Genomic DNA, 20,938 nt, shown 5'->3' with positions numbered 1-20,938 from the left:
TTCTCGGGATGGCTATTTAGGGTCTTTTGTGATTTCACTTTAACATCAGGTTTTTTTCTATTTATGTCAAAAATGTCATTTGAATTTTGATAGGATTGCATTGAATCTGTAGATCATTTTGGTATTATGGGTATTTTAACAATATTAATCCAATGAACACGTGACAACTTTTCAATCCATTAATACAGGATAACTTTCTAATTATTTGTGTCTTTTTCAATTTCCCTCATTAGTGTTTTATGCTTTTCAGTGTGTATATCTTTTACATCCTTGTTAAAATTATTTCTTAGTATTTGATTGTTTTTGATTCTATTGTGAATGGGATTGTTTTCTTAATTTCTTTTTCTGATACTTTGTTGTTAGTGTATGAAAACCTCAATGATTTCTGTATATTGATTTTGTATCCTGAAACTTTACTGACTTTACTTATTAGTTCTAACAGTTTTTGGTGAAGTCCTTAGCATTTTCTATATCTAAAATCATGTCATCTGCAGACAGAAATAATTTTACTTCTTTTTTTTTAACTTTAGATGGTAGTGTTGTTCACCTCTGCTATTTCCTTATGGATTATGGATTTTCTGTCTGGATGACCTATCCATTGTTGAAAGTGGGGTGTTGAAGTCCCCTACCATTATTGTATTGCTGTCTATTTCTACCTTCAGTTCTGGTAATATTTACTTTATATATTTGGGTGATCCAATATTAAGGATTGGTTAACCCCTTTATATCTTGTCTTTCTTTGTCTTTTGTGACAATTTTGAGTCTATTTTTGTCTTTCATGAGTATAGCCACCTCTACTCTCTTATGGATACAATTTGGATAAAATATTTTTCCATCCCTTCACTTTCAGCTTATGTATGTCCTAAAGTTGAAGTGAGTCTCTTGCAGGGGGCATATAATTGAGTCTTATTTATAAACCATTCAGCCATTGTATGTCTTTTTGTAATGGAATGCCTTGATTCCTTTCTCTTTATGTTTTGTGTATGTACTACAAACTTCTCTTTGTGATTATCATGAGGCTTATATAAAACATCTTATAGTTTTAGCAGTCTTTTGTAAGCTGCAAACAACTAACTTCAATCACATACAAATACTCAACACTTTTATTCCCCCCAATATTTGATATTATTAATGTCACAATTTACACCTTGTTTATTACGTATCCATTAACAAATGATTCTAGCTATAGTTATTTTTAATATTTTTGTGTTTAACTTTTTATACTACAGTTATAACAATCAATTTTAAGCTGATGAAAACTTAACTTTGGATTTCTGGTTCTTGGTTCCAAATGTAAGGAGCTTGGAAGTTGCCATTCTGACCTAACAACAAGTAAAAATCTAAACAAATTGAAAAGCAAACAACTCTTTGTTGATCCTCATGAAAGGGGAAGACAAAGGGCAAACCTCTGCCCTCAAGATTAAAGAAAGAGGTGAATACAGGGACTCATGCCTCACTGGAACGGAGACTTATGAGCAGAAACCACCATGAGAACAAGTGCCAGGTAGGAAAACTGACCTGTAATTGACAAATTGCTGGAACCTTAGGGTGGAAAAGTCTGAGAGTTAAAAACTCTAGGGGAACCTCATCATAGGAGGTGAAATTTTGTGAGATTTATCTCCAGGAGCTTGTCTAGATTCTCACAGTAAATATCAGAGAGAAATCCCGCATGCTTCTGGCAGGGGAAAGTGAAAAGGAATCATTTTGAAATACAGTCTTGTGCCACATAAAGATGTTTCGGTCGGTGACAAACCCATATATATGATGGTGTTCCCATAAGATTAGTACAGTATAGCCTAGGTGTGTAGTAGGCTATACCATCTAGGTTTGTATAAGTACACTGATGTTTTCACAATGATGTAATCACCCAAGGACACATTTCTAAGAATGCATCCTCGTCATCAAGTGACACATGACTGTAAGCCTGAGCAGTCTGTTAACAAGGCCTGTCCTCAGGGGAAACTAATTAATCAGAGCCTAACCTTCTGGAGTATTATCAAAGAGTAATAGACCCAGGATAAGGGAAATACCCAAGTCCAGCCAGCTCTAGACTAACTTTTCCACCTCAGGGAAGAGAAAACAACTGAGAAATACTTGTTAAGTTTACACTCTAGTGACATAGAGTCACTGAAAGACTGAGGCCTCGTCATAGGACTGTAGATCACTCCCTCCCACCACACCTCACCACCACAGGACTAAAGGCCTATTTACACCTGTTCCTTTTACCCAATACTTCATGTCCAGTTATCAAGAAAAAAGTAATGAGGCACATCAAAAGGCAAAAAATATAATTTGAAGAGAGAAAGAGAGAAAGCACCAAATCCAGACAGGACAAGGAGGTTGGAATTATCAGACCGAGAATTTAAAGCAACTATGAAAGGTAAAGAAAAATTCCTGAAAGAAGTCACAGTTAAAAAATAGCTTACTTATAAGAGAGACAAAGAAAAGAATTGTATCTAACTTATCCTCAGAAACCATGAAAGCAAGAAGAGAGTGGAGTGAAATTTTTAAAGTGATGGGAGAAAAAAACCTAGCACCCTAGAATTTCGTACCCTGAAAAATTATCCTTCAAAAGTGAGGAGAAATAAAGGCTTTTTCTGACAAACAAATATTGAGAGAATTTGTTGCCAGTAGCCCTGACTTGTAAGAAATATTCAAAGAAAATTTTCAGAGAGAAGGAAAGTAAGATCTCAGAAACCGGAAATTCAGATCTGCATAAAGAAAGGAAGAGTGTCGAAGAAGGAATAAGTGAAAGTAAAATAAAAACTTTTATTTTTCTTATTCTTAATTGATCTAACAGATAAGTGTTTGTTCAAAATAATAGCAACGATGCATTTGATTATAAATGCATGCATACATATAAGTGAAATGAATGACAGCAATGATATAAGGGCTAAGCTGAAGGAATTACTGTAATTTAGTTATTATAAGGTACCTGCATTACTCATGAAATGGTATAGTGTTATTTGAAAGTGGACTTGGATTTGTTTTAAATGTGTATTGCAAACTCTAGAGCAACAACCAAAAAAGGAAGTGTAACTGATATGCTAAGAAGGGAGAAAAAATAGAATCATGTAAAATGCTCAATTAAAACCAATTAAAAGGCAAAAAGTAGAAGACAAAAAGAGGAACAAGGAACAATGACAACAAATAGAAAATAGTTCATGAATATGGTAGATAGTAATCCAACAATATTAATAACCACTTCAAATGTCAGTTGTCTAAATGCCCCAATTAAAAGACAGAGATTGTCAGAATGGATAAAAAACAAATGTAGTCTACAAGAAACCCACGTTAAATATAAAGACACATATAGATTAAAAGTAAATGGTTAGAGAAAAATATACCATGCTAACACTAATCAAATGAAAGCAAGAGTAAGCATTGTAATTTCAGACACAGCAGATTTCAAAGTAAGGAAGGTTACCAGGAATGAAGAAGAGTATTGTGTAATGGTAAGGGGGTTGATTATTCAAGAAGACATAACAATCCTTAATGTGTATGCACCTAAGAAAAGAACATCAAATTATGCAAGGCAAAAACTAATAGAATTGCAAGGAGAAATAGATAAATCTACTATCATAGTTCGAGACTTCAACACCCCTCTTTCAGAAATAGACTTGTCCAACAGGCAGAAAATCAATAAGGACATAGTTGAACTCAACACCACCATCAAGCAACTGGATATAGTTGACATCTATAAACTACTTTATCAAACAACAGAATACACATTTTCCTCAAGCCCACATGAAACACTCACCAAGATGGACCATATTCTGTGCCGTAAAATGCCCCCTAACAATTAAAAAGAATAGAAATCATACAATGTCTGCTTTCAGATCACAATGGAATTAAACTACAAATCAATAACAGAAATCAATAAACAGACTATTCCAAAATTCATGGAGATTAAACAATACACTTCTAATTAGCACTTAGGTCAAATAAGACATCTCAAGAGAAATTTTAAAAACTGTTTTGAACTAAATGAAAATGTAATGATCACTAATTAGAAAAACTGAAAGAATCAACAAAAAACTCCTGGAACTAATAGGAGATTATAACAAGGTTGCAGGATACAAAGTTAACACACAAAAGTTAATTGCTTTCTTATATGCCAACAATGAACAAGTGGAATTTGAAATTAAAAACATAATACCATTTACATTAGCACCCAAAAATGAATTTCTAAGGTATGAGTCTAACAAAATAGGTACAAGATGTGTGTGAGGAAAACTACAGAACTCTAAAGAATAAAATCAAAGGAGAATAAATAAATGGAGAGATATTGCATGTGCATGGATAGGATGAACCAATATTTTCAAGATGTAAATTCTTCCCAACTTGATCTATAGATTTATTGAAATCTCAATCAAAATCTCCACAAGTAATTTTGTGGATATTGACAAAAGAATTCTAAAGCTTATATGGGGAAGCAAAAAGTCCAGAGTGGCCAACACAATATTGAAGGAGAAGAACAAAGTTGGAGGACAAACACTATCCTACTTCCAAGATTTACGTAAAGTAATAGCAATCAAGACAGTGTGGTATTTGTGAGACATAAATTAATGAAACAGAATAGAGAAGCCATAAACAGACCCCCATAAGTACAATCAACTGATTTTTGACAAAGGAGCAAAGGCAATTGTTTGTGCCATTGAGTTGATTCTGACTCCTAGCAACCTGTGTACAGCAGAAAGGAACCCTGCTCGGTCTTTTTCGCTCCATCTTCTCATCTTCTGGCACTATATCAGACAATGTTCTATTGCTATTCATAGAATTTCCATGGCTAATTTTTTTGCAAGTGGAGGGCCAGGTCCTTCTTCCTAGTCTGTCTTAATCTCGAAACTCTGCTGAAACCTGTCCACTGTGGTGACCCTGCTGGTACTTGAATTATTGGTGGCATAGTTTTCACCATCATAGCAAAGCACAGCCCTCACAGTACAACAGACAGGTGGGTACGATTCCCTGGCTAGGAAACACACTCAGGCTGTGGTGGTGAGAGTGCCAAATCTTAAGCACTATACTACCAGGGCTGGCACATACCTTTTAGGGAGACCAAAGTCTGGAACACTGACACCCAGTGCAGGTAAGGATGTAGAGCAACCGAAGCACTCATACATTGCTAGTGGGAATGCAAAATGGTACAGCCACTTTGGAAGACAATCTGGTGATTTTTCACAAACCTAAACATACTCTTACCATATGATCCAGCAATTGAGTGTCTTGGTATTAACTCAAAGTTGTTGAAAACTTACATCCACAGAAAAGCCTATACATGATGTTTATAACACCTTTCTTTATAAGTGCCCAAATTTGGAAGCAACCATGACGTCCTTAAGTATTTGAGTGATACATAAACTGTGCTACATCCAATTGAATGTTATTCAGGGCTAAAAAGAAATGTTATCAAGCCATGAAAAGACATAGAAGAAACTTAACTGCATATTGTTAAGTGAAAGACGCCAATCTGAAAAGGCCACATACCATATGATTCCAATTATATGGCATTCTGGAAAAGGCAAAGCTATGAAGACAGTAAAAAAGATCAGCAGGTGCCAGAGTTGGGAGGGATAGATAAATAGGCAGAGCACATAGGATATTTACAGCAGTAAAAACACTCTACAATATTATAATGATGGATATATGTCATTATGCATTTGTCCAAACCCATAGAATGTATAACACAAAGAGCTAAGCCTAATGTAAACTATTGACTTTGGGTGATTATGATGTGTCAACATTTTCATCCTTGGTAAGAAATACACCATTCTTGGGCCCGGCCCAGTGGCACAGCGGCTTAAGTTCACACGTTCCGCTTCAGCAGCCTGGAGTTTGCTGGTTCAGATCCCGGGTCCAGACATGGCACTGCTTGGCAGGCCATGCTATGGTAGGCGTCTCACATATGAACTAGAGGAAGATGGGCACGGATGTTAGCTCAGGGGCAGTCTTCCTCAGCAAAAAGAGGGGGATTGGCAGCAGATTTTAACTCAACGCTAATCTTCCTCCAAAAAAAAGAAAGAAAAAGAAATACACCATTCTGATGCATGGTATCGATAATAGAGGAAGCTATGCTTGTATGGAAGCAGAGAGTATGTAGGAAATCTCTGTACCTTTCTCATAATTTTGTTGTCAACCTAAAACTGCTCTAAAAAAATACTTAAAAAAATTACCTTAACTTTGATCACAAACAAAAAAATTTAAACTTTTTCTTCTCTCCCCCATATTTTGTTATTAATGTCACAATTTATATCTTTTATATTGCATATTCACTAGTAAATCATTGTATGTATAGATATTTAATACTTTTGTTTTTTAACTTTTATACTAGAGTTAAAAGTGATGTACACACCACCATTACAACATTAGAGTATTCTGAATTTGACTATATACTTATGTGTAGCAGTGAGATTTATACCTAGCATGTTTCTAATCAGCATCCTTTTATTTTGACTTATAGATAACCCATTAACATTTTATGTAAGGCAGGTCTAGTGGTGATAAACTCTCTCAGCTTTTTATTTTTGGTCTGGGAAAGTTTTTATCTCTCCTTCATTTTCAAAGAACGTCAATGCTGATTGTAGTATTTTTGGTTGACCGTATTTTTTTCTTTCAGAAGTTTGAACATATCTTCGACTCTTTCCTTGCCTGCAGGATTCTTACTGAGAAATCTACTGATAATTTTTTTTGGATTTTCTTGTATGTGACAAATTTCTTTTGTCTTGCAGCTTTCAAAATTCTTTCTTTGATATTCACTTTTGACAATTTGATTACAATGCTTCTTGGTGAAGATCTCTTTATATTCAATCTATTTGGAGTTCTTTGGGATTAATTGATCTGGATGGTCATTTTCCTCCCCAGTTGTGGGAATCTTTCTGTTATTTATTTCTTTAAATAAGCTTTCTAGTCCTTTGTCTTTCTCTGTTCCTTCTGGAACTCCCATAATTCATGTATTGATTTCCTTAATGATATTCCATAAGCATTGCAGGCTTTCTTTAACCTTTTTCTTTTATTTTTTCTTTTTGTTCTTCTGACTGAATAGTTTTAAATGATCTGTCTTTGAGTTTGCTGATTCTTCTTCTGCTTGCTTGAGTTTCACTCTCTCTTTCCTCTGTGGGAGAAATTATAGGCCAAGGGCGCTCTTTTGGCACTGATCTATGCCACTTGGGGAGAGGCATAATGCAGGTAAAATGAAACTGTTCTTTTTCTCTCTTCAATGTATGTGTTCTTGGGTCTTTTGCTCCACTATGGTGATGGAACCTCTTATCTAGACTTCTAGACTCCTAGAAAGGTGTTCTCTTCTGTGAGTGATTGTTAAAATGGCATTTCTGTCAGGGTATAAGTGCTGGACCCTCATATAACACCATCTTGTTGACATCATTCCTCCTAAACTTCCTTTAATTGATTTCATATGCATCAAATAACTTCTGGTAAGAATTTGGGTTCTCATGTAGTTTTTTCTATACAGGCATACCTGGTTTTATTGCACTTCACTTTATTGCACTTTGCAGTTGTTGCATTTTTTACAAGATCCTCCACCAGCGAAAAGATTTTGACTCTCTGAAGGCACAGATGATGGTTAGCATTTTTTAGCAATACAGTACTTTTTAGTTAAAGTATGTGCATTCCTTTTAGACATAATACTATTGCACACTTAATAGACAACAATATAGTGTAAATGTAACTTTTATATGCACTGGGAAACCAAGAAATTTGTATGACTTGCTTTATTGCAGTATTTGCTTTATTACAGTGATCTGGAATGGAACCCACAATATCTCTGAGGTATGCCTGTATAGAGAGAATACTTTTTTCAATTTCAAGTTCTATGGGAATTATCTTTGTTAAACAGGTTTAAGTGTGAGTCTCCGCATTAATGTTAGTTTCCTCTAAAAAAACTGAATTGATGTTCAGGTATCTGGGCAGGAAATGCTTAGACTTAGGATCCACTAGTAGTAAAATAACTAAGAAAATTATTCTTGGTTTTTCTTGGTAGTCAGGTATTCACAGCTCCTGTTTGGCAAGGTGTTATCCTAGCTTGTAAGATTTTAGAGCAATAGATCATCAGTGAAAAGCTATATTTATATGTATAAGCATCAAATATGAAAAGTCAACATATTCAATTTTATTGTTTTATTTTCTGTCATGATCACATTTATAATTAAACAGTTTTCACAAATATAGGTACACACAGTAAAAAAAAAAATTAAGAAAAACCCCTAAATTTTCATTCACGGTTTGCCTTTTTTCATCAAATTGGTCTCAAAACATGTAAATGTTTTATTTTAGATATGCGATGTTTCTTTGTATTCATAGCATCATCACTCAACATGCTAATTACTATGGTGGACATTTATGTCATTAGATTGGCTTATAGTTTAACACATTGTTATAAAATTGGATGCTATCCTTAAGCTCCAATGTCTGTATGGCCTTGATAATTTTGAAAATGCAGTCACCATTGTACCTAACCTGAGGAAATGAATCAATGGTTATCTGCAGTCCTGGCTTCATTTATCCTTTTATATTTCTGAAGGCACACTTTAGTATAGTTCACAGAACATGTCAAAGAAGAATTGTAAAATATTTGCCTCTAGGTGATTTGGATGTTCCTGGTTAGACTACATTTGCATGTAAGTATTCAACTATTTTCAATTATGATTTTGTCTATAAGTCCTCATTATTTAGGATCGACTTTTGGTTGGAACTGTGTCTATGTGCTGACATAGCATCATTTTGAGTTATTCTCTTATATTTATTCTGCATATTAGAAAAAGATATTAATTAACTGAAAGTTATAGGCTATTTTGCATATTTTAGATGTTGAAGTTTACTATGAAAGTTTACTTATAAATATACTAGTTATTTCACACTTTTTAAAGTGTGATATTGTTTTATTGTATTTATGTCAACAGAATGGTAAAGATCATTCAGTATTGGTATTTCCTACAAAGTAGTCATACCTATTCAATCAAATGAAATACTTTGGTTAAAATTTTAGTGAAAAGCCATATATATACTACTGTATAATTCTGCATATGAATGAATTTTTTTTTCTTTTCGATGTAGAGGAGAGTAGATATGTAGTTGATGTGAAGGGATGTCTGCTTAATTCACTAAAGTATGCCCATGAAAACATCATGTCTTTGATATCCCCTCTTTGGGGAGCTACTCCTTTCCCACGCCAACCTTGAGATTCTAATGTCAGAGAAAATTATAGTATCTGCTTCCATGTGCAGCAATTTTTGATTCTAGTAATATATCCATGATCTGAAGATAGTCAATTAAAGTGCATCTCTGAGATTTTTCAAAGGAGTTGGAGCATGCTTTATTTCTGATGGTAAAGATGGGTAGAATGAATCCGTATCTGTGAGTGCCACATGAAATAAACTGGAAGGAGAATGAAACTGATGCTTAGAGAGGGGAAGAGATGAGACTTACAGATACTATTGACTGTCCTAGAGGAATTGTTTGAGATCTTTCCTGAGGTCAAGCCATACAAATGTTATTCCTGCTATTTGATTTTCTGTACTGATAAAACCTTCCCTTTTTGCTTAGTTAGCTCAAATTAGGCTTCTGAACTCTCAACTGAAATAAAAGGTGTAAAAAAAGTGCTAATCCTTAATCAAGCAATATAATTAAATAGAACTGAGTGATCACAAAAGTATCTCCCTTATCCTTTCAAATATATTGCTCCGAAGCTAGATTGACATTTGGAACACCAGAGGTCAACCCAAAATGATGCCATTCTATCCACAGCACCTTTGTTATTATTTCTCCCTGACTTTTACAAGTGGTAAAAACATTCGCCCTAAAGATGTTACCATTTTAAGATTGCTTTTATTCTTGATTAATATCTATTGTTGGAGATGAGGAGGAAGGATGTGTTGGGAAAACTAAAAGTAGTATGGTTCAAAAAAGGCGCCTTACTATCTTGAGGCCTAATCTTAGTGTAACAACTGAATACTATAATGAAAAATAATAAATTGTATTATTTCAAGTTATGACAGAGACTTAGGAACCCTTGTGCTAATTGTAAAGAATAGAAAAATTGAATGGACTCACAAAATTCCATAGAATTAAGTCTTGTTAGTGTTTAATAAAGGTAAAGGGCATAATGCAACTGGAAAACATACAGATCAGTTGGTGTCCAACTCTTTCAGGGACAGCGCTACTTCTCCCCCAGGAGCCCTTCTTAGTCTCACAAGACTTCATAGGACTTCATCTTCAGATTATGAACTCCCAAGATTTGAGCCAGATACTGTGATTTCAGGCAAGCTCAGGCAGATACTAATGGCAGGGTATTTCATACACATCTGGTCACATAACTCAAGCCAAGTTGTGTGAACCGTCAAATTTAACATCCCCCAACAATACAGAACAAGCTGTCTTCAAGCTTTAAACAGCATATTATGAATCACACGACATTCTTGCTTAAGGGTCAGTACATTGCTTCCAATCCATCCAAAGATAAGTATCAAGCTCCTCCAGTCTGTCTGTCTAATAACCCTATCTTATTTGGCATGAATTAAAATATATGCGAATATAAGATGTGTGGAGGAAGAAATTTAAGAGGAATGGGAAATCTATATTAATTTAAGACAGAATGAAGAGAAGACCAAGCTATCCTTGATGTCATCAAAGATTGTTCTCATGGATTGATATTATTTTCTCTTCACTTTGCTTTCTTTTTGTTTTTACTGCTACTCTCACATCTAAAAATTTTATCAAGTTTATTGAGGGATAATTTATATAAAACAAATGCTCATGTTTTAAACTTCCAGTTTGATGAGGTTTGTATTTCTGACTCAGGAATTTTTTAAAATTGAAATATATTTGATATGTAACATTGTGTAAGTTTAAGGTGTACAAGAAGTTCATTTTGTTTGTTTATATATTACAATATGATTGCCCTTGTAGACTTAGCTAAGAACTCTATGACATTACATAGCTATCATTTGTTTTTTTGTGGTGAGAATAACTAAGATCTAGTCTCTTAGAACATTTGGTGTTTAAAATACAGTATTATTGTCTATAGTCACTATGGTGTGCTTTGGATCTCCAGGAATTATTTATATTAGTTGCACGTTTGTCCCTAAAACAGCATCTCTCCTATTCCCCCATCCCTTAGCCACGGGTAACCACCATTCTAGTCTTTACTTGTGTGAGTTCACCTTTTTTAGATTTCCCATATAAGTGATATCATACAATAGTTATCATTCTCTGTCTGACTAATCCCACTTAGCATAATGTCCTCATGTTCCATCCATGTTGTCATAAATGGCACGATTTCCTTCTTTCTCATGGTTACATAATATTCCTCGGGGGTGTGTGTGTGTGTGTGTGTGTGTATCACATCTTCTTTGTCCACCCATCTGTTTACAGACACATTGTTTCTATATCTTGGCTATTGTGAATAGTGCTGAAATAAACATCAAAGTGCGTATATCTCTTTGATATCCTGTTTTCATTTCCTTTGGATATATACCCAGAAGTGGGATTACTAGATCATATGGTAGTTTTATTTTTAATTTTTTGAGGAACCTCCACACTGTTTTCCATAGTGGCTTCATCAATTTACATTCCCACCAACAGTGCACAAAGGTTTCCTTTTCTCTACGTCCTCAACACTTAGCTCTTTTCTTCTTGATGATAGCCATTCTAACAGGTGTGAAGTGATATCTCATTGTGTATTTGTATTTCCATGATAATTAGCAATGTTGAGTACCTTTATTGGCCATTTGGATGTCTTCTTTGGGAAAATGTCTACTTACTTCCTCTACCCATTTTTTAATTGTTTTTCTGTTATTAAGTTGTATGAGTTCTTTATATATTTTAGATATTAACCCCTTATCAGCTATATGGTTTTCAAATATTTTCTCCCATGCTGTAGACTGCCTTTAATTTTATTGATTGTTTCCTTTGCTGCACAGAATCTGTAGGTTGGTGTTGTCCCACCTGTTGATTTTTGCTTTTGTTGTTTGTGCTTTGGGTGTCACATCTAAAAATATCATTGCTAAGATCAGTGTTGAGGAGCTTCTTCCCTGTTTTCTTCTAGGAGTTTTATGGTATCGGGTCTTATGTTTTGGTCTTTGATCCATTTCACGTTAATTTTTGTAGGTGTTTTTAGTTAGAGGTCCAATTTTTATCTTTCTACATGTGGTCATCCAGTTTTCCCAACACCATTTGTTGAAGAGACTATCCTTTCCCCATTGGATGTTCTTGGATCCCTTGTCAAATATTAGTTGACTTTATATGAAGGAGATTAGTTCTGTGCCTACTATCCTGTTTCATTGGTCTATGTGTCGATTTTTATGCCAGTATCATGCTATATTAATGACTAGTAATAGTTTTGTAGTATAGTTTATAATCAGAAAGTGTAATGCCTCTGGCTTTGTTCTTTCTCATTATTGCTTTGGCTACTCAGGGTCTTTTGTGGTTCCATACAAATTTTAGGATTGTTTTTTCTATTTTTGTGAAAAATACCATAGGAACTTTGATAGGGATTGCATTGAATCTCTAGATAGCTTTGGGCAGTATAGATGTTTTAACAAGATTAATTCTTCCTAACCATGAACACGAGATGTCTTTCCATTTGTTTGTGTCTTCTTGAACTCCTTCCAACAAAGTCTTATAATTTTGTTATTCAGATCTTTCACTTCCTTGTTTAAATTTATTTCTACGTATTTTATTATTTTTGATGCTAATGTGAATAGGATAGTTTTCTTTATTTCTTTTTCAGAGTTTCATTGTTAGTGTGTAGAAATGCAACTGATTTCTTTTTTTATTAAAGATTTTATTTTTCCTTTTCCCCCCCAAAGCCTCCCGGTACGTAGTTGTATATTTTTAGTTGTGGGTCTTTCTAGTTGTGGCATGTGGGATGCCACCTCAGTGTGGCTTGATGAGTGATGCCATGTCCACACCCAGGATCCGAACTGGTGAAACCCTGGGCTGCCAAAGCAGAGTGTGCAAACTTAACCACTCAGCCACGGGCCAGCCCCTGCACCTGATTTCTATGTATGGATTTTATATCCTGCAACTTTATTGAGTTTGTTGATTAGCTCCAACAATGTTTTGGTTGAGTCTTTGGGATTTTCTCTATATAAAATCATATCATCTGCAAATAATGACAATTTTACTTCTTCCTTACCAATTTGGATGGCTTTTATTTCTTTGTCTTGCCTAATTGCTCTATCTAGTACTTCCAGTACTACACTGAATAAGAGTGGTGAGTGTGGGCATCCTTATCTTGTTCCTAAAAGAGGAAAAGCTTTCAATGTTTTACTCTTGAATATAATATTAGCTGTGGGTTTGTCACATATGCACTTTATTATGTTAAAATATGTTCATTCAATACCAAATCTGTTGAGGGTTTTTATCATGAAAGGATGTTGCATTTTGTCAAATACTTTTTCTGCATCTATTGAAATGATCATATGATTTTTTTTTTTTTTTTGAGGAAGATTAGCCCTGACCTAACTACCGCCAATCCTCCTCTTTTTGCTGAGGAAGACTGGCCTTGAGCTAACATTCATGCCCATCTTCCTGTACTTTATACGTGGGACACCTACCACAGCATGGCGTGCCAAGGGGTGTCATGCCAGTACCTGGGATCTGAACTGGCGAACTCTGGGCTGCTGGAGCAGAACGTGTGAACTTAACCCTTGTGCCACTGGGCCAACCCCTGAAATGGTCATATGATTTTTATCCTTCATTTTCTTAATGTGGTGTATCACACTGGCTGATTTGCATATGTTGAACCATCCTCGCATTCCAGGCATAAATCCAACTTTTTCATGGTGTATAATCCTTTCAGTATGCTATTTTGTTGAGTATTTTTCTTCAATGTTCATAAAGGATATTAGTCTGTTGTTTCTTTTTTTGTGGTATCTTCTTCTGGCTTTGGTATCAGGATATGCTGGCTTCAAAGAATGAGTTTGGAAGAATTCCTTCTTTAATTTTTTTGAAAAGTTTAGGAAGAGTTGATGTTAGTCCTTCTTTAAATGTTGGATAGGATTCACCAATGAAGCCATCGGGTCCAGAGATTCTCATTGTCAGGAGATTTTTGATTACTGATAAAAGCTCCATGCTAGTTATAGGTTTATTCAGATTTTCTATTTCTTCATCTAGGTTATCCAATTCATAGGTATACTATTGTTCATAGTACCCTCTTATAATCCTTTTATTTCTGTAAAATCAGTAGTAATGTTTCCACCTTTATTTCTGATTTTAGTAATTTGAGTTCTCTCTCCTTTTTTCTTAGTCCCTCTAGCAAAAAGCTTGTTAATTTTCATGTTATTTTGATTTTGTTCATTTTCTCTGTTCTCTATATTCTTTATATCTGCTCTAAGCTTTATTATTTCCTTCCATCTGCTAGATTTGGGTTTAGCTTGTTCTTCTTTTTCTAGTTCATTAAGTTGTAAAGTTAGGTTGTTGATCTGAGTTCTTTCTTTTTCTTTAATGCAAACATTTATAGCTATAAATTGCCCTCTTAGCACAGGACAAACACACACATGCATGCGTACACACACACACACATGCTTTACCAACACTAGTCACATTAATAACAAAGTGAAATAACAAAGATGAGATTTGCATCATAAAATTTATGCAATTATGTAATAATTGATGTCTATCTTTGCATAGTTTTAGGGTCTTTTTAAAAATATTTTTAAAAGTCTCTTCAATTCTCTATTATGTATTTACATTAAGTGGTACATTTAAAATTACACATATATAATTTCACACTTAAAGTTTTAAATCAATATGGACTTCATTTGGAGATATGGGATCAAATTTTGTTTTGTTCCAGATAGCCAATTGCATCTTCCTCATTTATTTAATTATTGCATAGCAAATAATACCACAATCTAAGACATTAAACAAATTTTGTTTTGTTTTGTTTTTTTGCTGAGGAAGATTGTCCCTGAGCTAACATCTGTGCCAATCTTCCACTATTTTGTACGTGGGTCACTGCCACAGCATGGCTGATGAGTAGTGTAGGTCTGTGCCCTGGAATCCAACCCAGGCCACTGAAGTGGAGCGTGACTAACTCAACCACTAGGCCACAGGGCTGGCCCCTAAACAAATGTTATTTTAAAAAACTATTTGAAAGAAAAAGAAAAGGAAAGTGGAAGTTCACCAATACAAAAATGGTTGAATCACGTGTTGATATGTTACAATACAAACTAGCAGGCAGCAATGAACTATAAGTTGACCTAGGACAGTTGCGAAACATAAGATTAAAATAAAATATGTAACATGACTCGAATCTTTTTAAGCAATAAAAATTCTTCAACTACTACACCACTGGGCTAGCCTGACTTTTTAATGCCTAATTCCTTTATTTTTAAAATAAAAGATCAAGATATAGTAATAACAAGTTTTTGAACAAGTTTGAAGTTGTAACTCAACTCCTACTGGGAAAATGATTGGTTAGAATGATTGAAAACAACCACAACGAAAATCTGCTTAAATGTGGTTATATCTATTTCTGAGCTGTCTCATGATCAAGAGAATGAAAAAGAAAAAAAAGAAAAGAGAGCCCTTGGGTACTGGATTATTAAATTAGTAGCTCAATTGCATTTCCATAATTGTGGTAGGATGATGGTGATATTAATGAAACTGTGACAGAAGTATTTCCTCAGAACCATCAGAAAGGCAGTATAGAAAGTAGGCACATATAACATCATGACATTTTCTGCATTAAATATACTTATTTTTTTTCTCATGAAATGTCCAATTTGATACGGCATAGTGATTAAACAATTAAGTTTCCCTATGGCCTTGTATAATTTATTCTTTGTCTGTGTGGCCCTTTAAGAAACAAGAAAACAGCATGTGAAAATGATTGATAGCACACCCTTGGGCATTCCACAGAACTTTTGGAAGATACCAGGAGTACAGCAGGAACTGATTGTCAGTAATTATAATTGGAGATCCATGCCTCATTTGCACATGTTTAATGAAAATTTAAATTACTGGTGTCCCACGTAACTTGAAAAAGTCAATAATCTAAAATGGTAACATATCCCACATTCAGGCTAAAATTTAAATAGAATAGCCTAGATGAACCAGTCAAGTGGAAAATAATGTTTCAAATTTTGTAATTATTTTTCAAAACATGGATTCCGAATGACACTTATATTAACAATAGCCTTTATTTTGTAGATATTTCATAAACAGATCCCCCTTAAACAAAACAAAGAGTTTTTATAATTTATTTGTAAGTATCTATAAAATTAGGAGGTTGAGAGTTCCTCCTGCCCTGATAATAATTGGCTTTTATATTATACATGATGGTACAGACTAATATAATTTTCAGATGACATTTAACGTAATTTTTGTCAACATGTCAGGAAAGACTAAATTGTTGTAAAATAATCACAATATGAATAAACTATATTTTTAACATTATATAATGTATATTAAGGAAATGTGTTTGTATTATTAAGTCAAGAAGATAAACAATTACTAGTAGTTATTAAATGCATTTATATATCAGCACATATAATTGCTCTCCTCAGCACTGTTAGGGGGTAGGTGCTATTAAACATGCCAATTTGTAGATGAAAAGATAATTTATTCAAAGTCACACTGTTAGAATTCAAACCCCAGTTCAGTATGACAAGGTCTGTACTTTACACCATGCTGTGGTAACTCTCAAAGCCACATCTTTTATAGCTTCTTTTTTTGTATGCAGTCTAATTAATATAATATATCTCATATGGAATCTAAATAATGGAAAGTTTAATTATGTGTTTAAAGCTTATTACTGGAAGAGATATTTCCTCAGAAGCTTGACTTCTGTAAATGATTGCAATTATAATTATGGGCATTATTTAGTCCCTTTGGGTACAGGAGGACACTAGTTATGTGATTTTAGGATTAATTTATCTTTATTATGTTAGTATTGCACATAGAAAGATGTATTTATCTATAAATCTTAGCTATTGTATTGATAGGGCATTCCTGGAGAGAAGAAACATCTTATTAATTTTTCTTTATTTCCCACTAAGGGATAGCATAGTGTCTAGCAGTTAACATTCAATAAATGGTTGAAGTGAATTGTTAAAAATAAAAATAAATAAAGCGAGAGGTGAGGGAGAGTTGCATTATGAACATGGTCTTTGTGTTTACGATGTATATATCTACCTGTTGCTGAACAAAAGGAATACAGCAGGCTCAGGGGGTCTGAATTTCCAAATATGCATTCTTCATCTCATCTTTTTTACAATATTAGTCTTAGGAGATTCTTATTGACAAAATAAATAAGTCAAATTGCTGCATGATATCTCTCTTTCTGCAAGACTCACAATAATCATTAACATATTAGTGTTCTGAGAAGTCCTTCCACAAATTTGGTTCAACTCAGTGTGTGCCGCACCTAAGTTAACTGCAATACAAATTCCTCCTCTTTCATTCTGTGGGGAATACGATAAGTACTATGCAAAGATTTTCAGTAATTGTTTATCATACTTTAACATAAGTGAGTAATTATTAGCTGAGTGAATAATGATTGGTCCCTCATACTTTATTTTGTCTTGTACAGCAATGCCATGATTTTTTTTTCATTCTGAATTATAAAATTAAATCCTATAGGCTCAAGGTTTGTAAGAAGTGCCTTAGTCATATCTTTAGCAATGGCTAAGAATTTCTCCAATACTAAATTGGAAATTGCATCCACATGTGTATATACCAACTGAATATTCAAAGTAAATCTGTTAACAACTATCTTCAAAATTTAAGCTGGTTTATTTCTACCTTACTTAAGGTATTCACTAGAATGTGGGAAGTTGAAAAACAATGTGAAAATCTCTGACGTACCTTTATGTTTATTTTTATTTCCAGTGAATTGTATAGATTTCTATTGTGGAAATAGCACATTCTGGAGCATATTGTGATGAACGACATTGACAGACAGATCTGTCTCCTTACTTTCTAGTAACGGGCTCTGCAGCCCACCTTAATAAAGTGGCTTTCCCTCTGAAGAGAGAGGCAGAATTTTGATAGTAGCATTTTAGCAATACTGTGACTTGTTTGTGAGGCTTTGCGAATAGTAGCATTTTTCTACTAGTAAATGTTTTTCTTTTCATTTTTTAATTCACATATTTTCACAATTTTTCAAAAATTGTTCAAATCTCCTAAACCTCTTTAATAGACAAAAGCGTATGAAAAGGAGGTACTACATGTTCGTGTTTATGAAGAAAGTTTGAAAGCAAGCAGCTTTGGCGATCACTTCCTGTAGTTTTTCCTGTAACATTAGAAGAAATCCTACTGCAAGTTAATTTTCTCATTTGCAACTTTTTTTCTAATTTCATAAGCCTTTTAAAACCAATCCCTGATGTACAATGCCAACTGTAAAGAACACTCTTCTGATGTGGACTTAGCATTCAAATCCTTACAAAGCCATTGTTCTTATGGAATGGAATTGATAAAGCTGAACCAACAAGAGCAGATTTTTTTTAAGGAATCAGTGATGTAGTTTTTCCTGATCCACTCATAAGCTCTCTTCCAATATTGTCATGGCCAAGGGTCCTAGCTTCTTCTGGTGGGTGTTAGCCTCTTCTGTTTCGCTGGGCAGAGAGATGCTATGTGGCCCTCAGGTCTAAACTCCAAGGCCTTCACTTCTGGAGCTAGCTGCAGTCACCACCTGAGCAATCTGCTCAGTGTTATGCTTCTGAAAACTGTTAGTCCTTTCAGCTTCTAACTGCCCACTGGATCTAAATTCACTCCAACAATTCCACTACACAGAAGTCCTGGTTCAACGTCATCCTCTGTCTTAAAGGCATTCAAGATATCCTTTCCTAACTTTATGATCTGTGTATAAATTTCTAGAATATCTTCTACCTATATCTAAATTATGGGCATAGTCAACATATTTCACCTAAAAAAAAACTATACTGTGACATTATTCTTTATTGTTCTTTAAGATATTGACAGATTTGATGAACCAATGTTTATTGGACACTTAATTTTACCCAGACTTGGCTGAATACAGGAATTCAGGTCATTGTGGCAAAGACAGAAGAGGGAAACAAAATCTAAAATGAAAGCTGATATGCCATAATCAAAGTACATGCAAGTATAGAGAAGTGTTAACACTTTGGGAATGGAACAGAAAGGCAATACTTTGGCACTGTTTTGAAAGATGATTTTTTTTTCTTTTTGGGTAGGCAGAGCCAGCCAGGGTTTTCAGGTGGAGAAAACAGTCCAGGATAGAAGAGACAAAAACAGCTATTACTTGAGTATTGTTAGATCATAATGTCAGAGAAGCAGAGGAAGATTAAGCTAGAGAGGTGAGCCAGGGCAAGAACACTGAGGACAGGTTGAGGAGTTTGAGATTTTTACTTTGGGAAAAGAAGAGTCATTAGCATGTTTTAATCAATAGAGAACACAGGAAAACGTACCTTTATGTAGGTCAGTCTAAGGGTAATAGGAAAGTTATCTAGAAGGAGTACAACCCATGAGATGGTACAACAATTTAGACAGCTGCTGCAAGAATAGAAATTACATTAGCAACTATTTCTTGCTCTCAGGGATTAACTTTGAAACATCATGTTTTTTTTTTTTCCTTTTTTCTGAAAAAGCACACTGTGTAACAACAGAGCCATTCCAAGGGTACATGAATGATAGCACTTTTTCTACAGATTCTCAGTGTGTAATTGTGCTGTGTAGATGATTCAAGGCAAGAAATTTTCTTAATAAAAGCTTCCATGTATTGAGCACTAGCCATGAGCTAGAATCTACTATAAATGCCTTTCTTGTGTTAACTAACTTAACCGTGAAGAAATAGGAAGAGGCAGATACTATGATTATCCACAGTTTACAGATGAGGAAACGGGGCCTAGAAGTAAGAGTTAAACAGCCTCTTAAAATTCACAAACTAGTAAGTAAATAAGTTTGGCAGGATTTTAATTGGTCAGCTTCTTAACCACTAAATCCTACCTACCAAATATGCTATTTTCGTTATAGACATTTAAAATTGCAGACATTGATTCCTTTCAAATTATAGGAAATGGGATGTTCTTTTTCACCTTTTCGAAACCAACTTTTTCAGTTTTTATGGTTCAACTAAAAAGCCATCTTGTCTAGAAAGTTGCTTTGACATTATCTTCTAAAAATCACAAATAACATCTCCTTCTTCATTTCCAGATTGCAATGTTTTTATTTCTTTAATTATGCTTATTCACTTTGTTATGCACTGCAATGATTATGTTATTTGCTTTTTAAACAGACACTTTTAATGTCTTTTATATATGCGTTACTGTGCTAAGTTCTAGTTTCTGTGGAAAAACTACAATTAGAACTAATGACAGTTTTGTCTTTTTCTCCCATGACAATGTAAGTTCCATATTTTATTTTACATTCCTTTAAGTAAGAGAAACTATGTGCAGTAACAAATAGGTGTGTAATAAACTTTATTTTATAAATAAACTCATTCAAATCCATTTTCCCAGTGGTTTGGTGAGGAGGATAACCTTAAGATGGCCTTGGATCGACTTGTAATATGTGATGTTGTATCCCCATACCAATTTTATAGGAGAAAAACACAGCAGAGAATTATAGTTACTTGGCTGTATCAAACTTCTTAGAAAATGTTGATTTGTTTCTTTATCAAATTCCTAGTTTATCAGTAAATGTAGTAGAAATTTTATGCTTGTATGAATTTCTTCAGCTCCTTTGTCATATTATGGTGCATGATGACATACTATCTTGTATTGAAACCATGTCCAACAGATTTTTTTAAAACAGGGTCAGGTGTTGATACTCTACCATCTACCCCCATTGACCTATTTCTGAAATCTAACATAAAGTTTTTTTTCTTCATTTTTTTGAGGAAGATTAGCCCTGCACTAACATCTGCCACCAATCCCCCTCTTTTTTGCTGAGGAAGACTGGCCCTGGGCTAACATCCATGCCCATCTTCCTCTACTTT

Source organism: Equus caballus, chromosome 3, assembly GCF_041296265.1.
Source record: "Equus caballus isolate H_3958 breed thoroughbred chromosome 3, TB-T2T, whole genome shotgun sequence".
In the NCBI taxonomy this organism is placed as follows: domain Eukaryota; kingdom Metazoa; phylum Chordata; class Mammalia; order Perissodactyla; family Equidae; genus Equus; species Equus caballus.
The sequence above is the reverse complement of the archived record's forward strand: the minus strand, read 5'-3'. Positions refer to the sequence as shown.